Genomic DNA, 14176 nt, shown 5'->3' with positions numbered 1-14176 from the left:
GTAAAAATGTACTCAAGTTGTCAATAGTAGTCAGTATATAGATTGCTCCATCTAAGGAAACAGTGGCCACCCTTTAGAAGGTTAGGGCTATTTATCCACATGATTAGTTTAGTTTAATTTACTGATGGTGACAGATTCCTATTGATTTCTTCATTTCCTCATTACTTGGAAAAGCTATGAACAATATCTTACAGATTTTCTATGATCAGTGTCTCTGCTATAGCTATTGTCAACAAATCAGAAAATTTGCTTATATCCTCGATGCTATAAATGGTTATAATATACATGAGTGAGAGGATTTTTGTTAGTCAGTGCACATATATTTATTTTCATTGATCTAAACAGGGACTCACATAGCCCTACTCTTAAATATTCTACAAGGTGATTTGGAGAGCTGAGCTATCAGTAGATTATTACTATATTTGCACATTTGAAGCGTGTGTTGCATCTGACAACAGGAACAGAAAACCAATTGCTGGTGCGGTCACGGGCTCTAGAGATGACTGCTAATGGCAGTTTCCTAAACCAGTATGATACCTGCTTTATCAAAACTCATCCTCATGTCCACAGACATGTATATTCCTCATCTCTCACAAAAAAATGTTTCACTTATCTTGTAGTAAACAGAAGCCATTACAGAAAGCCAGCACACTCAAAACTCAGATAACAGCTGACCTTTGGTTGCCCAGTGCTAATTGGTGTATATATAACTCAATACCTACACATAATGGTCAGAGATTTTTTTGTGTGTGTGAAGAGAGGAAAGAAAAAGATTATAAGAGCAAGATGAGCAAAATGTCTGGTATGAGATTGTATCTGGTATTTATGATGTAGAAGCTGCATTGATGAAATAACAAAAATCTGTCCACAGAATAAAATCCCGCACCATGACACCAGCTGACCTAACCATGTGGTTGGCAGAAACCCAAAATGGTCAACCATTACATAAAGAGCTAAGGACAATTCATGACTGCTGAGAGGAAGCATCAGTCTCACCCTGTGACAAGCCCCTTGAGTGATCATTTCATCGCTGCGTCCATCCCTAAATGCATGTCCGTATAAACAACATTAAATTATCTCAGCAAGCTGCATTTATAAATGGGGTGTGTCTTACCAGAATGGTTACGATCACTCGAACAAGTGACCACTTGGGCCGGCAAGGATAAGGATAAGGAATCACTCTAAGTACCATGCATTGCTGGTGGAAACGGAAAAGTGTATAGCCACCATGCAAATCAGTGAAGTGATTTTTTTTTGAAAGATGGGAACTGATGTACCTCAACATCCAGTTGTATCACTCTTGGGCAAACACCCAAGGGACAATTCATCCTACCACAGAGATGTTTATTCAACCACATTTTTTGCTGCTGTACTTACAATAGCCAGAAATCGGAAACAGCCTTGAAATTCCTCAACTAAAGAGTAGGTAAAGAAAATGTGGCACATCTACATAATAGAGAGTGTCTCAGGTGTTAAAAAATAAAGTGAAATTCTCAGGTAAATAGATGGATCTTTTAAAAAAACACTGTGAATGAGGTATCGCAGACCCAGAAAGAAAGATACGGTTAGCATTCACTTATATGTGGAGTACAGGTAAGCAAAACAAAACAAAACAAAAGAAAAAACAAAAAAAAAAAACCCGAATCAGGTTATATTCTATTATGAAAAATATTTTCAATAACTAGAAAGCAATAAATTGGTATTTTCAAGTAGAAACGATAATTTAAAAAACAATGCCATTGATAAGAAGAAGTGGGAGTTAGGAGTTACTTTGGAGTGGGACAGGTGATTTCATAGAAATATAGTACTTATATAATAAATTTTTAAAATATTAGGAAAGACGTGATTATTGGAAGTGATAAAACCAAATTTCTAAAAAGTTGGAAAAATGGAAGCAACAATCTTTATGAAAGCATTATAGTTTAGTGAATCACATAGTTCCAAATGGGAAATGAATAATTGTGCTTTCAATTATTCAGTATTTCAGAAATATAGTTCAGACTTAAGTAAAGCCGAACCAGTACACCATCAAAATACTCAGGATAATATAGCTGTTTGTGGCTAATTACTTTGGTTTTATCATGACATGAAATTCAAATGTGTGTGCCCTATGATTAAACATATATAAAGTTTATTAATATAAATGGAATATAGTTGACAAAAATGGTATGTTGAAATCATTGATTTTATAGACTGTCATGATGGGCATAAAAATTCTTTTGTTTTTCAGCTGTTATATACAAATGTAGAGAAAGTACAGGGACTCTCACCTCCGACCACTGTGTAGTTTCAGATGTCACCATGATGACATATGACTATCTAGTATGTTCTAGTCTCTAGGACATCAAACAACCAGTAAGTAGCATCTTCAAAAGTATCCTAACGAACAATAATGAGCTCGTTCCATTACGCTTGAATAAAAATTGAAAGTTTCCAATATAGGAATGCAATAAAGAGTTCTACTTAGCTAAATCATGAATGAAACCCACCAATGCCCAACCCAGAAGACGTTCTCACATGTAAAAGGGTTCCACTTATATCCTCAGAGTAATCAAGAGCCACTTAATTGGACTTAAGACCACACATTTGGCCTTGCATAAAGCAGTCATGCATCTGGTCTTGTTAAAAGGCTACTGTTATTGGATGCCAGCGAAATGGGAGAGTTTCAGATCCTCCTACTCCAGCCTCCCAGGTTCTGTGATTAAAGCCATGAACCAACACAAGTCGGTTAAAAAAAAAAAAAAAAAGACCCACACATTTGAAGGGAAATCATGATCATGTAAGTGATGTACTATGCTGATTTTAAAATGGCCAAATACTGGTAGCTAGTGACGAAATGATATGCAGAGGAGATCCTCCTACAGATATATTTCTAAACTAGTATAATCTTCAACATTACTTTAAATGCTTATCCTCAAATCCACAGAAGAATACAGATCTCATCATTCACCAAAGAAGCTTCTTTTCTCAGGGACTGAGACCATTACGGAAATTATCTCAGTCAAAATATAGCGATCAATCAACTTCAAGGTACCAGCCCCCAGTTAATACATCTACAACACAAGTCCCACTCTTAAGGCTCAGAGGGAATCACAGATGGATGCAAAAGTTGTAAGGTCCCGAAGACCAAGACAGCTGATGTGAGAATGTCTCTTCTGAAAAATAAAAAAAGGGCACAAAATGCCGAGGAGTGGTTAGTGTGGAAGGAGTTAGGGGCATGAACGTGATCAAGATGCCTAGTCCCAGAGACTCTGACCAAGCCTGGTTATGTCAAAGCTACAAAGAATCAACATCAGTTCCTGAGGGGGATTACCTCCCCCTGTATATGCTCATAGGGTATCAAGTCTCTTCTTGGTAACCTGCTGTCCTTCCTCTGAGTGCCACCAGGTCTCCCCCTCCAGGAAACATGGTCAAAGGCGAGGCACCAGAGTATGTGAGAAAGTCATATCCCACTCTCCACTCTACTGTGGAGAGTGTTCTGTCCATTGGCTAGATCTGGGTAGGGGTTTAACAGAGGACGTATTTTGAAAAGACAACATTCCTACAGGTACAACCATAAAGAGTAACACGCAGATAATAACACAAACCTTCTTGACATATAATCATGGATTTTAAAAAGCGACACAAACTACGTAAGAATGTTAAAAAATAAAATAAAAAACATTAAAATTGCATTATATTGTCTCTGACTTGCAAAAAAAATCAACAAAAGAACAGCAAAACTGAACCCCACTATTTTTACAATGTAATGACTTTTTTTCACATACAATTTTGCCAAACCAGAATCTCAATAATTCCACTGTAAGGGTGCTATGCCTTTAGGACTACATATTGTACATGGAATACAAACAAACAAGAGAACAAAGTAAAAACACCCCTAGGGACTGTAGATCTGTTAGATTTACTTTACAATAATTTTTTGAGGAAATGAGTTCCCCATAAAGGGACACTCAGGCTATCAAAATATCTACTGCAAAGAAAAGGAATGAAATATTCAGTGACTTTTCTCTCAATAACAAAAGTAATAAAGAAAACCATTGGCAACAGCAGTCCAATTCAAAGGCAAACTCCTTTTAGTCTGAGATCTTTATTTTTCTTCTAGCTGAATTTTAGTGGCAATGCCTGCCAATGAATGGCTGAACTCATTTATCAGGGTCAACGCATTTTCTAATAAATGCCAAAATCAACTTCCAGGCTGTGTCTTTCCAGTCTCCTGTCCTTCATAGACACTAAAAAGTTTAACTGTTCCTTTCTTCCACTCTGAAAACATAAATAAAATATATCACTGCAGTTTTAACTTGCTTAAGCAGTTATTTCTGTGAAAATGTTCCTTATATACTATGAGCTCTAAAATATTTCATGAGAAGTTCAAATTCGAAATAAAATGTTAAAATTAAACTATTGTCACATAAACTTATATACTCCTCAGTGATGCGTAAAATAAAATTTTAAATATATTAGTTTTATATTTATATGAAAACTCAAAATTTTCAATGCTACTTATTCAAGTGCAATTAAACAATACTTTTAAATCACTCTGCAATTTTATTTAAGTCTTATCCTTACCTTAATTCAAATAATGAAAAATGTAGTTTCTAATTAATATCTTGAAGTTGAAAGCATACATGATAATCATGCTGAATAGATGACTAGGCCCTTTTTAACCATTTGTTCCAATATGTGGGTTTGAATTTACATTTTTTCCTCATATACATTAAATCTAAAATTTTCCATTTGACCTTTGCCTCACTAACATCCTGTGAATATTTTGGCTGATGTTTTCATTCAACATTCAGTTTAAATAATTAATCTCATAAGCCTCTTATTAAGGAATTAATATCACATGAATATTTGTTTTTATTCTGTATAGTCAAGGATGTGTCAACATACTTAAGTCCATAAATATAGTAAATCATATAAATGGCCTGAAAGACTAAAAAAATTATGTCAGTAGATGAAGAAACTGTCTTTGAGGAAATGCATTATTCCATCAGAATAAAAGTCCTAGAAAGTAGGATTGAATGAAACATACTTGTGTGTGTGTGTATGTGTGTACCTTGTTTTTCTCACTTTCTAATGCATTTTGCTGAAACTAAAATTTTAATATAGCATCTCAGATTCATGAGTTAAAGGAATTTACTTAATATTCCCAGTAACAATGGCTATTCATCTGGATTTTTCTACACATTCTATTATTAATAAAGTAGGATAAAATTTTAATATACACCTTATTTCTGCCTGATGACACTTCAGTATCTATTGGATTTGGGCCCAGATTATGCTTACGGGTTCAATGAACATATGTACCTTAATGTATGAAATGTTTTAAAAGACAAATTTTAAAATATTTAAAAGACAAGTTTCATCAAGCCTGGGATGCTGTTAGGCTTCACTGAATAATCAGCGTTTCAAATTTCTATTAGCATGGTCACGTAAAAAAATCTCATTGTTTCTTTTGGTCTTCATGTCCTCCATGTATGGTATAGTGGAGTTTGTTTCCCTTGTTGCTCATTGGCACTCTCTTGTCAGTGAATTTCCTGCCTCTTTTCTCATAATCCTTTTCTTCATTTTTATTAGGAAGTATAACGTAATGTATAAAACAAAGGTATTAATCCTTTTTTTGTTTTGTTTTGTTGAGACAGAGTTAAGATAGTAATCCTTTATCTTTTGATCTATATGTATTTGCTCACAGGTAATAATTTTGTTTCAGAAGTATGAAAAGTTAGTATAGTTCAGCCAAGTGTTATCTCAGCCAGTGTCTGCAATTTGATTTTCTTTATTACTTTTAATATCCAAATAAAAAAAGATTTCAGGTAAGTAATACTTACAATTTTTTTTTTACATTTTAGCATTACTATATTTCCTTAGCATCATAGAAGGCATATATCTTTGGTCTTTCTATATTGTTTACAATTTTGATTATTTGTAAATTGAAAAATCACTTCAAAGCAGAATTCCTATACACTTTCATGGTTATATTAAAAATATAAAGTTACTTAAACATGTAATATATATATATTATTTTTATTGGATCTCTTATTTTGTTAAATATAAGTCATTTGAATTAAATTTAAACGGTGCCAAACAGTTAAAAAACACATTAATTATGAAAAGAGATGTTTACCCTAAAAATAGAATATCAGCTGTAGTAGGCACATGACTGATGAGTGCTGATGTTTCTCAATTTATGCTTCAGTAGATCACTGGATGAATAAATACACCGTATCTGCGGACATCTGTGTGCAAGCCTTGCTCAGTCCACAGTGTATATGGTGTCACTTGTGTTTCACTTTACTCTACATCATCATGAAAACCGTTATTGGACTATATTCAAGTAATCTTCATATTTGAAATAGTACGTTACCTTATTACAAGCACAAACAAAAGTCCAGTATCTGACTCAGAGACACAAATAACTTGACTATACTATATGTCTTCAGATTTATATCACAAAACAATAGACAATGTGGTAATTATTCCACAGCATTTTATTTTTAAGTATGGCGGTATCAAGCACTATGCTAACTGTAGTCCCAGGTCCTCTCTGTGTTTATTTATAATGAAGATGATGAGGATGTGCAGCCAGAAATCAGTAGAAGACGTTCAAATCCTTTTACACACTAACACATAGGTACTCATCTACATGATCTCTCTAGTCAAGATCACTCTGTAACTCCCGTGGATTTTCATTAATAAAAATCATTAAAAACAAAACAAAACAACAAAAACCATTTACCAAGGATGACAAGTTCTGAACATTTAACAATTCTCCCTGAATGATGTCATCCCAAGGCAAGAGAGTGAGTTTCCATAGCTACGCTGTCCATTACACAGTTCCTGTCTGTTTGATCCACCCCGGAGCAATGACTTTCAGCAAGTGTCTGATATTTCGCCAGTTCCTGTTCACTACAGATGGCCTCATTTCACTACTGTCTAAATGCAGGAAAAATGTAACAAGGTAACAGCTCATTGAAAAAAATGAGCCTATGGCGGTTGTTTTAATTCCAAAGCCCCCCCCCAAATACTCTTTAAAAAATACCCTTTCAGTATTTTTTCTCCTTTCTCTTCTCTCATACATGTATATTCTAGATTTACAAGGGCATTTATTAGAACATTTTGGAATAAATTGCAGCATAAAGATTATACGGAAGTCCAAAGCTAACTCAGGCATACAACAAAATGACACAAATGCAGCATTAAAAAAAATAGGATGCTAGACTGGCATATTTAATTCCCTGAATTTTTACCTAAATTGAATTCAGTGGTACTTGCAGGGAAAAAAAAAATAGGATGCTAGACTGGCATATTTAATTCCCTGAATTTTTACCTAAATTGAATTCAGTGGTACTTGCAGGGAAAAAAATCCCTCCTGTTTTACACATGAAAGCAGATGGAGGCATCCTGCATCATGAGTTCAGTCCTTTCAAATTACAATAGTTTATGATGCTCATCTGTATTTTAATCAGATACAAAAGATTTATTCCCAAAGTGTATCAAAAAGGCCTATTTTCAGCACTTGGAAATGCACAAGAGAAGTTTACAGCCAATCAAGTAAACTATGTCACAGATTTTTATTCCGTGTCTCTTTCTCATGAGTATATAATGCTACATGGAGGGACTTGTCAGTGTGTGGTTTTGTTGTTGTTGTTTTTTTTTTTTTTTTTTTTTTGGTCAGAAGCTATGCATAAAGCTCTCAGAATAAGGATGAGAAATGATTTTATATTCATATTTATTTTTATTGCACTCAAGTCCTCTTTTAAAATGAGGTATCTATTATCATCCAGATTAATAATCATTTATTTAACTCATGTTTAATAATATAGAGTATAGATAGATCATTTATGAATTTCCTACCATCCATCTGTCTTTACAATTAAATAGGTACCAAATCATCATCTTTTTCTTTTTTCTTTTTTTCTTTTTTCTTTTTTCTTTTTCTTTTTTTTTTTTTTTCGAGACAGGGTTTCTCTGTGTGTAGCCTTGGCTGTCCTGGACTCACTTTTGTAGACCAGGCTGGCCTGGAACTCACAGCAATCTGCCTGTCTCTGCCTCCTGAGTGCTGGGATTAAAGGCATGCACCACCACACCCGGCAACAAATCATCTTTTTCTAATATCTGGAAAGAAATCATGTTAATAGTGGGAGTAATTATATTTCCACTTTACCTTTCAGAGTATATTAGGAATTTGCTATTACAATTTATGACTGTTATTAGTTAAATCAGATACAAATACTCAAAAACAATAGTTTATTGAGAGAAATATAAATTCTCACCAAGTATTCTGATTTTTTAAAGTATTGTAATAAAAGCACTACTTTGTCTGAACTTTGTGGACTAACAGGAAGATAGAGAAAAGGTTTCAACACACACACACACTCAAATAGAAGCATCTCCAAGGCTGCAAACTAAACATAAAATAGTGAAAATACTACTTAACTCATTTACTAAATGGTGTGTTTTTACAAAGTTACTTTAAAACTTAATAATAATTTGTAATATTTATGCCACTGGACAAAATACATCTTAAGCAATATGTACTTAAATATTTAAATTTCCAAGTAATGCATATGTCCAATATTTTGTTGTCTTTTAAAAATTTAACCATATAATGGTATGAATTATCTGTGAAAATAAAAGAATTATCTAAATATTTTAAGTAACCTATTTTTATATTCTTGCAGTTTAACAAATAAGCATTTATCATATTAACCTTTCATTCTTAAGATATTAGTGATCAACTATATGCAAAAACAGAAAAGAAAAGGTGTGGTCAACAAATTAATAACATTTACATTTCAGCAGTAAATTGTATAATCCCTCAATAAATAACTTAAGACTTAAAAATTAAATTATATTTTCCTAATAGCCAAAAAGGCAAAAGGAGAAACTTGAGTCATGTGCAGAAAGATCCTTAGGCTGATAAAAACAAATCAATACAGCCATCTGCAGTGAAAGGCCAAAAGCAGAGCTTATCAGAGATTGAATAAGCAAATCTCTTCTCAGATATAGATTTCATGTGTCATAGAAAGTAGACCATAGTAATTTTTGCAGAAAGTTGGTATGGGTGAACATAACAGACACATGCTCTTGAGAACACCTTTAGATTTCCCTTTTAGTGTCATTGCTTACTGTGTCACTGCTTACACTATTGGGCCAGTATATCAATAAAAGACAAAAACCAAAAAAGAAATCAACAAAAATAATAGGGCAAAAATAGAGAACAAAATCAAACAGAGAAATATGAAACACGCATTCTGCTTTGTGTTGGTTAGTCCTGGGCATCCGGGGTTCCCTGGAGTGTGATTGATATGCTCTGGGATGGCAATTTACTCTTGAAGGGACACTGACTTTCCCTTTCTCAGTCAGTGTCAATTGCAACTAGCATCTTGATTAGTGGTAAATTTCATGTCCACCTTCCCTTCCAATGCTGAGATTGTTAGGCATGCTTCTTACCATCGTCTGTACTGACTCGGCCCAGTTTATAAGATATCTAAAAGTAAGTAGACGGCCTCTCAGTTGGCGAATACAGAATGCAATGCCTACAAATGATGTGCATCTAAACTATAGCACGTGTGCATAAGTCACATTCAACTATGAAACTAGAAATATTAAGAATTACATTAAAGAAACTACATTCCAAGGTCCTTGTATATTTTCAGAGCATACTTTTTTTTTAAAGTTGCTAACTATATATTTCAATGTTGAGGACATAAAATGCATGGCTGGGAAGAAACAGAGTTTCTATTACAACTGTAAACGAAGATTGTGACCCCCAATGGTGTGGACAGAGCTGTCACTACTGAACAGTTCTTTACTGCCCAGTGAACTATATAAGGTTTTCAAGTTTTCCTGCCCCAACATACCTAATCAGTTTCACAATTATGTAACACTTGGAAGTGTTCACTATGTTATTTTCTTTGTGTGTTTTTGATTACTAAGCTCTGTGTTTTGTTTAAGACATTTTTATTTCTAATGTATGTATTTTTTTCTAAGAACTACTGTCTGGTCCATCTAAGTTGTCTACCTCATTAAAAACAAGTGTTTACTGTATTTTAAAAAGTATCTTTTTTTTTTTTTCAAATTTACTAAGGCCAGGTTGGAGACATGACTCAGTGTTAAGAGAACATATTGCTCTTCAAGAGGACCAGAGATTAGTTCCCACTCAATCTGGCTTTTTACAGCTATTGGTAAGAGCTGCTCCTGGGGATCTGGCATGTTCTTCTGGATGCTTTGGCACATGCACACACATATACAGAAATAATAAATATTCAAATTCAGCTTGTCCAAAAGTTGGCCCACTTTCATTTAAATCATAGGACTTTCATTTATCCCTGTCTTTGTTTTTGTTTGCTTTGTTCCACTTGTTTATATATTTGAGTCAATCTAGCTAAGATATTAATATTTTTAATATCTCCATCCAAAAATCATACTTTTTTGAGTTTTCAGTATTTTCCTCCACTTCCTTAATTTCTTTAGCTCTCATGTTTTCTGTCATTTTGCTGGCTTTATTATAACTTTGTTATTTTTCAGGTGCCTTGAGTTGAGCTTTCATGTCATAGTGTGACTCCATGAAGGCATTTGACAGTATATATTCTGCTAGAAGCACTACCTTTTCTCTGTTCTCACAAAATTCAGGATGCAAGTTTTACTTTAATGTATCTAAAAGTATTTCATAAAAGCCTCCGTGGCATTGTCTTTGCTCCCTCTGTAATTCTAGAGTATAATAATATTTTCATGGTTCCCTGATTACTTTCTGTTACTGATTTCCATGTATGTTCCATTGTGACAGGCAAACATACGTACAATTATTTTTCTTCTTTAAAATAGATTGAGATATGCTTCTTTGGATAAATAAGTAGCTTTTCCTTGTAAATGAGTATATTATGTACTGTTGTTAGAAGAAATGTTCAACAGTGGCCACTAAGACACAGGTGGTAAGCACTTGAGGCGCCTTTTCTATGTCCCAATTATTAACAAGACATCACTTCAGAATCAAAACTATGGTGCTAAAAGTAGAGTCATAGGCATCGCTACATTAGATGCCCAGGATCTTGTAGGTAAAGGAAACAACCGTTTCTGGTGTCATTGGCTTATTTTCTTATCACAAGACCTGTTCCAGAAAAGCTAAGGCAAAAACATCTGTGATGGCTGGGTATCTAGCAATGGTTCATACAGAACAGAGACTTGGTTAACATAGGGACTAGGCAAAGAAACAAACCTCCACTTATGCATTGTACTTAGATAGTATCTAGTTATAGCAAGATGTACCTATGGCATTGTATGAAGGAGTGATATTCCATTCCTTTGGTTTTGAATGCTCTGTACAGCAACTGGAGGTACCAGAAATTTCAAAATGTTGCCACCATTAGTCAAGAGGAGATTTTTATCTCTTTAACCAAGACTATTACATATAGTGTCTGTCTCTTTTCAAATAATAAGGGTTCACAATCCTGTTTTGGTGTTTAACAGTACAGATGTCAGCAGACTTTTAAAACAAATGCCACTTTGTCTGCTGTCTGGGTTGACATTGTTGAATTTAAGTGCTTACAAGTTTTATTTTATAACGATCATCCATTTCCCTCAGAGTGAGTTTCTAGAGCTTTCCACATTGTCGAGCCTGGCATGGGATTCTTTATTCTTGACTCTTCACATCCAGACATTATAAAATCTGATGTAAAAGAATGCCTTCATACCCAGTAAATCCTCAGGAAAACCTTCTGACATGAATTAGCATGCCCCCTCCTTTGTGCATCTCATAGTCTCTTCCGTGGAGATGGTCCCTTGAGCCTGATATAATGTGGTCATCATTCATTCAGATTCTTTCCCCATGGCCAGCTCCTTCTTGGCTTGTGTTTCTCAATATCCCACGTATATAATAAAAAGCTGGTGCTCTATTGAAAATAACTTCTTATTCAGCGCAGTGCTGGGGCCTTGAAGCACCCTTTCTCTGTCTGCCATTCACTCTTTCAGTACCAACGATTATGCCAAAATTCCAAGTAGCCTTTCTCTTAAGAGACACCCTCTTTCAAATAAACTCATAAAGAATTTTACATCCCTAGTGAAGAAGTCTGAGTATCAACAATATGTCCATCTAATAACACCAAAACCATGGTTACTAATATTGCCATTTTTTGTTTTGCCTTGTTTTTTTAACCAGTTGAATGACATGCCTTTCAACTGTCTTGTGAGATTGGTTTTTGTAAGGATTAAGTGAAGAAGGATATGTCAAACTAATTAAGACCCCACAACTAGCTGTGACCCATGTCTGAGGGTGAAGCCGAGCCACTGTCTAGCCTGCCTGTCTTGTCACTCTCTACTGAATGGAATTTCTCTGTTGTTGCTAGTGCTGCCATCACTTCTGACATTGGAAATCCAACACTGGATTCCTTCAACTTGGACTTAAGCCTCGTGTGTCTTGGAGTCTTTCATGGTCAGGTCTCCATTGCCAGAGCAGGGCTGCTGAGTCATCCAGCCAGCCTTGAGAGCTGAATAGAGAGACTACTGACTGGTTCTCTGGCTTGTGATTCACTTCTAGCATTGTTAGATAACACAGCCTACGTTATACTGTGAGCCATTCTAATAAGCTCCATTTTAATATATGTTTGACCTATGGGTCAGGGCCTTTAGAGAACTTTGAGTAACAAAAATTAAAACAAGACAAAATCAAACATAAAATATACAATTTCCTTTAGTGAAAGAAAAATTGTAAGTACTTTACTATTATGGCCACGTTAATGTGTACTTTTTCAGTCTCTAGAGATGAGGGTTGTGATAAGAGTAAGACCATCATTTCATGATGTCATCCCTATGTGATAATCGTTTTTATTACTGAAAACCAAGCTACCACAACCTTAACATCTTAAAATATCACACACACATCCTTGTGATTTTGGCTATTATGTAGTGTGTTCTTATCAGAAATCCTGGCTGAACTGAAGCTTTTGTGGCAAGCTGGAAAATATATACAGAGTCCTGGTCTTGGATTAGAAGAAAGGGAAGGAAGGAAGGAAGGAAGGAAGGAAGGAAGGAAGGAAGGAAGGAAGGAAGGAAGGAAGAAAGGAAGGAGGGAAGGGAGCAAGCAGTCAGTGTTCAAACTGAAAATGCAGCTGGATTCTTTTCTCTGACCTGGGTAAATCATCAGAGCTTAGTCCTTACCTGAGCCAAGGTCCTCTTTCTAGTTTATTCAAGCAGATGGGAGAAATTGTTTCTCGTGTCAATCTAGATAAAATGAGTCTGTTATCAGAACTCAGTATAATATGGGAAATTATTTAATTATTTATTTTACATTTCAGAGTTACAATAGCCCCAAAATCTAAATGATAACATCATTGAAGTTTTAAATTTTTATGGGATGGGGCAGATGCCTCAGTAGTCAACATTTTATACTGCTCATGGAGGTCCAACATTCAGTTCTTAGCAGTCAGGAAAGGTGTTTACAACTTCCTCTCAATAGAATAAAAATCAGATTATATACACAAATGATTATGTATCCTTTAGGTGCTTAACTAACATGAAAATTTCCACACAGATACACACACACACACACACACACACACACACACACACACACACACACACGCACACACACAATTAAAATGAATTCTTTAAAACTCATATACATATATACAATGGTATATATGTATATAATTATAAAAATTGTCTACTGTCATAGCTATATATTCTCTAATTATAATATTTCTGGAATTAATGAAAATATATATGATAGTCTTTTTCTATTTTAAATTTAAAAACTTAGAAGTCGAATCTAAACTACTGGTAATAATAATGAAAATATTACTGGTAGGATAAAAGCATTTAAACACTTTCAACTTCACATTTTGTAAACTACATAATATAACAAAGTATTATATGATTTTTTATCTTAAACACCAAAAGTGGATATTGAAAGATTACACTTATTTTTCTAATTTAAGTATCAGAACTTTTCAAAAATTAAAGGTTTTTCATACACATATTATATAAACTTTCACAATAATTTCATCTTTATGTTAGTGTAATAATAGTGTCATCACTGAAATCAATGTGTTTTTAATCCAAAATTGTAATGGCAATCTTTTGCTTTGTTTTTTATTTTATTATTTTATTTTTTCAAAATAATTTTTTATTAATTTATTGTTGTTACATCTCAATGGTTATCCCATCCCTTGTATCCTCC

The 14176-nt window shown here is 34.2% G+C and overlaps 1 protein-coding gene across 2 annotated transcripts in view; it reads right to left on the bottom strand.

The window, feature by feature from the left end:
* Window positions 1-14176, bottom strand: part of MGAT4C (MGAT4 family member C) — a 614816-nt gene that overhangs the window by 419869 nt on the left and 180771 nt on the right. Inside the window, exon 2 of one of the 2 annotated variants that reach the window (XM_084796244.1) lies at window positions 13156-13218. The exons of the other annotated variant lie outside the window; for it this stretch is intronic. The gene's annotated coding sequence lies outside the window, so the exon portion shown is untranslated. The remainder of the gene's footprint in view (window positions 1-13155; window positions 13219-14176) is intronic. 2 annotated transcript variants of the gene reach the window in all.

Source organism: Acomys minous (assembly GCF_964271855.1).
Source record: "Acomys minous genome assembly, chromosome: 9".
Classification (NCBI taxonomy): Eukaryota; Metazoa; Chordata; class Mammalia; order Rodentia; family Muridae; genus Acomys; species Acomys minous.
Note: the sequence above shows the minus strand (reverse complement) of the source record. Positions and strands in the feature narration are given on the sequence as shown.